Genomic DNA, 5,167 nt, shown 5'->3' with positions numbered 1-5,167 from the left:
GCCTCCGCCAGAAGTTTCTCCGTTCTATCTCTTTCACTTTGTATAGCAGCCTGCAACACCACTCCTCGTTACCATTTGTAATAATTGATAGAAGCGCACACAATGTAATGGAGAAAGATAACTGAGTACGTATAACTAACCTTGAAGGCGAGTTGGACTGGCCGTTCACGAGGCCTTATCTCAGGAGCGGAGCTCGACTGGCGCGCCTTGATCTCCGGGAGAGTGCTAGGACAACGGATAAGTCCATCTCCCATGGCTATGGAGCCATGGGACCTCCCGCCACCAGATATCATCAGCAGCTCGGTATCAATGGGACCTTGGCTCGGGTTAAAGTCCTCCCCTTTCCTCACCTTCCCCTCATCTCTATATTTCACGAGCTTGTCGTGGGAGGAGATGTTGGTGAAGTTTTTTGGATCATCGAGGTCAGACGCAGAGAATGCCTTGACTTTCTTGTAAGAGCCAGTGTGGGCCATGGCATACAGGTCGTACACCTCTGGCACCTTATCCGCCTTATTGTAGTGTGTCTGAAAGAGAGAAACAAAGTAAATTAGTAATTAAAGGGCTGAAAGCTAGCATGACGAACGAATTGCATGAATCATGAAGAAAACCATATACCCAGTTCCGCCCGTACTGATATAAGTTGGAGCTGCCTTGATGGTGTGGCACACCTTCCATTTGGGCACGTTTGTCCTTGGCCTCGTTGTGTAGGGCTCGCCATTCTTTTGAGCACCACTCATTGACCAACACCTCCCAACAATCCATCCGATCCGCACACCATCTCGGAGGGGCCTAACACTACAGCAATCAGCTACTTTGCCATCAGCCACGGCGGACGGCAAAGGCATGGATGGCGGATGGCAAAGGTCTTTGCCGTCCGCCGCGGACGGCAATGTAAGGGACGGCAAAGAGCTACATTGCCGTCCGCTTCGGGCGGCTGACGGCAAAGGGTCCTTTGCCATCAGCTGCCGACGGCAAAGAATGCTGACGGCAATAATTGCGCTGTTACTCCGTTAGGTGGTTAACGGCAAGCCTTTGCCGTCGGCCGCTGATGGCAAACATCGGAAGGCCTTTGCCGTCCGCCGCTGTAGGCAAAGTTACTTTCTCTTTGCCGTCAACCACTATTGGCAAACTGACCAGATAGGTCAGCCTCCCAGGAAACACAGTTGCCGGCCACGTGGTCTCTTTGCCGTCCCCTGCTGATGGCAAAGAGCCCTTTGTCGTCGGTGGCAGACGGCAAAGAGCCTGCATAATGGCTTTTTTCCCTGTTTTTTTTAAATCCAACAATTTTCACAGCAAATATATATGACATATATAGATATATTTCACAGGTCTAGTTAACAGCACATAAGTTTCATCGTACATACATATATAGTTCCATCCACTCATACAAAGCAAGTTGCACATACACATAAGTTGCAACCATTAGGAAGTTGCACATAGATATTACAATGCAAAGTTTCATCAACATAGCAAGTTCCATCGTAGCAAGCTAGAAGAATACTAGAAGAGAATGAAATAAAAAACAAGCACTCCATCATAGCAAGCTAGCTTCCACGAAGTGAATGAAATCTGCAAACTGGCAAATAAGAAAGTTAGGAAAAGGTGACTAGAAGAAGAAGACTAGAAGAAGAAGCACGCCATCGTTTGTGAGGTAACTTAGGTGAAATGGATCGTTTATGAGCTAACTTAGGTAAAATGCATCATTTTAGAGCTAATGTAGGTAAAATGGATCGTTTATGAGCTAACTAAGCTAATTATGCCGTTTTTTACATAAGTAAGGTAAGTACATGTCATTATTGAGCAAACCTAGTAAACTAAGCATATTATAACTAACTTAGGTCATTTTGGAGGAAACAAAGCTAATTATAGATCATTTTAGAGCTAACTTAGGTAAAATGGCTGGTTTTGGAGGTCAGTAAGCTTATTAAGTCATTTTGCAGGAAAAGAAGCTAACTCTAGGTCATTAAGGTAAGCATATTGGATGAAATAAAGCTAAGTCTAGGTCTTTATGCATTTGTTAAGCAAAAAAACTAGAGAAACTTACCTTGATCATGGAGGTGTGGGAGCGGGCTGGCTCATGCCAGTAGCTGGAGAAGGATCGTGTGATGCTTGTGTGGAGTAACGCTGCACCAAAGATCATTTCCAATGTTTCGTTAGCATGATGACACTCAAATGTTAAGACTAGCAAGTAACATCCATTCAAATTAAACTCACCGTGGTCTCAGGAGCAATCTCTGGATCAATGGCTATGGAGCCACGGGACCTCCCGCCACTAGATATCATCACCTGCTCTGGATTGTAGGGGATCTGGCTCGGGTTAAACTCCTCCCCTTTCCTCGCCTTCCCCTTGACTTGCTTGTAAGAGGCAGTGTGGGCCATGGCATACAGGTCGTACCCCTCTGGCACCTTATCCGTCTTATTGTAGCATGCCTGAAAGAGAGAAACAAAGTAAATTAGTAATTAAAGGGCTCAAGCTAGCATGATGAATGAATTGCATTAATAATGAAGCAAACCACATTACCCAATTTCGCCCGAACTGATATAAGCTGGAGCTACCTTGATGGTGTGGCACACCTTCAATTTGGGTACGTTTATCCTTGGCCTCAGTCTGCTCCCCTTCCATCTTTCAACACCTGCCATGACAAAGAGTAAACGAAATTAGTACAACATAAAAAAACCGACATGAATAATAATATGTATATCACTTAAGTGTATCATCATCAAGTACAACATAAAAAAATTGAATACCTGACACTACTAATAATCTCAATCAGTATCATCAATAAATGCATAATCATCATCATCACTATAATCAATGACGGGCTCATAGGGTTCAGTGGCATCAACATGTGGAAGGCCACCTTTACGTAATCGGTCAAGCATTGAGAGGTCGTCCACAACAGTAACCTCTTCTTGTTCCGGCTCTTCTTGTTCCTCCTCTGGGGTGATGTGGGATTCACTGTCGCTGTCTACTTCAATGTTTTGGGGTGAAGTATACTGGTTCTTGAAATGCTTTTTGGAAAGACGTGCCTCTTGGAAGAATTCTCCTTCATATGTGTCTGGGTTAATGTGAGGTTCATAATCCTCTTCCTTTGGGGGAGATAGTCTAGCACGTGGCCGCACTTCATAAACAACATCCCAACCTTTCAGATTTGGATTAGTTTGGCAGGCCCAGGGTAGATAGAATACTTGGGTCGCCTGTTGAGCCATAGTATAGACATCAGGAACATCTAAATGGGTGCTTTGGTTGATTTCAACTAGCCCTATATGTTCATGAGTCCTTCTAGTCTCCTTCGGCTGAAACCAATAACATTCTCTGCCCAAATACTGTCATAATTGCGTCATAGCATTCTCTGCCCAAGTTGAACTGAGCCTTCAAAGCCATTACTTGTGAGATGGCATCCAACTGACAAAGCTCAGTGTGCTCGTGGAGCGGACGGTTTGAAGACTCCAACATTTCATTGAAGGCCTTTGCAGATTCCTCCATCTCCTCGTCCGAATCCCGAGCATCATCATAGTCTTGCACCATGTTTTCCATCCCGGTACCATGCTCGTCGGTGCGACGATGATCCACCTCAGCTCGGTCACGTTGGGCAGACTCACCATGAAATGTCCATACCGTATAATCGGGCATAAAACCATTCTTCTGCAGGCGTTTACCCATTTCAGCCTCTGTCCTCTTTTCCCAATTGCCGCATCGGAAACAGGGGCACCAAGTTTTCCTCTGGCCATTTGCAAATGCGGCTTGCACAAACCCCTTGGTTTTTGTGAACCATTCAGCGCTCCATTTGTTCTGACCAGTGTGACCAGTATACATCCACGCACGATCACTCATCTTGACTTTCAGAGCTACTGGACACACAACAATTATATATATAATTCACCATGTATATATTCATCAGTTGATCTACTTTGTCAATTTTATTACGTCCATGCAACCTACACTCTAATAGGTAATGATAGGTCCTAATCCCACCCGAGTATGTGTAGATTGGGTTCATTTTCCCAAGCTATGCTCCGGATCCGACGCAAAATTTCGGCAGCACCTCCCCGCTGTTCTCCTGATACACATCTCTGCAATAAACAGAGAGGATGTGTACCCGAAGAACAACAGGGGAGGCACTGACGAAATTTATGTGTCGGATCCGGAGCAAAGCATATGGGAAAATGAACCCAATCTACACATACTCGGGCTGTCCATGGATAGCGTTGGACAATTCGAAAGAATCAAGGTTATAAATATGCAAATGCATGCATATTTATAACTATGACGCTTTTGAACGGGAGACACATATTGGTCACGCATACTGATGATTCAAGACACATATATAGCTAGCTACCAAATTTCATGTCATTTATGCAAATAATTAATGGGGGAGAAGGACATGTCATTTTTGTCTCACCCACAAACGAAGGGGCAGAGCTCGTCAAACGCACGGCGAGGTCGTCGAACACCAAACCTCGCAGCGATGAAACAACTGCACATTTAAATCTACCCGATCAACACAATTATATATGATGTTTTTCATAACAAAATCGAAAAATATATGACCTAACTAATAGTTCACAAATATATAACCCCGTCGGCCTCTAGAAGGCCAAAGAGCACCTTTTCGGGAGGTTTAGGGGGTCGGGGTGTCATGTCGGTGTCGGGGTGCTATTTCGGGGTCAGGGTGTCGTGTCGGGTCGGGGTGTCGGGGTGTGGTGTCGTGGTCTGTGTGTCGGGGTGTGGTGTCGGTGTCGGGGTGTCGGGGTCAGGTGTCGGGGTGTGGTGTCAGGGTCTGGGTGTCGGGGTCAGTGGTCGGGGTGTTTCCTTCTATCCTTCTTCTTCTTTCCTTTCTTCTTCTTCGTCTATCCTTCTTCTTCTTTCCTTTCTTCTTCTTCTTCTTCTTTCCTTTCTTCTTATTCTTCTTTTTTCATCTTTTTTCTACTTCTTTTACTTCTTTTCTTTTCTTCTATTCTTCTTCTTCTACTTCTTCTACTTCTTTTCTTCTTCTTCTTCTTTTTCATCTTTTTTCTACTTCTTTTCTTTTCTTCTTTTTCATCTTTTTTCCACTTCTTCTTCTTTTCTTCTACATATTCTTTTTTCTAACACTAACACTAAAATTTCTTCTTTTCTAACACTAAATCTAACACTAACACTAACACAAACAATTAAACAAGAATT

The sequence above is a fragment of the Triticum dicoccoides genome, chromosome 3B, assembly GCF_002162155.2.
Source record: "Triticum dicoccoides isolate Atlit2015 ecotype Zavitan chromosome 3B, WEW_v2.0, whole genome shotgun sequence".
Taxonomy (NCBI): Eukaryota; Viridiplantae; Streptophyta; class Magnoliopsida; order Poales; family Poaceae; genus Triticum; species Triticum dicoccoides.
Note: the sequence above shows the minus strand (reverse complement) of the source record.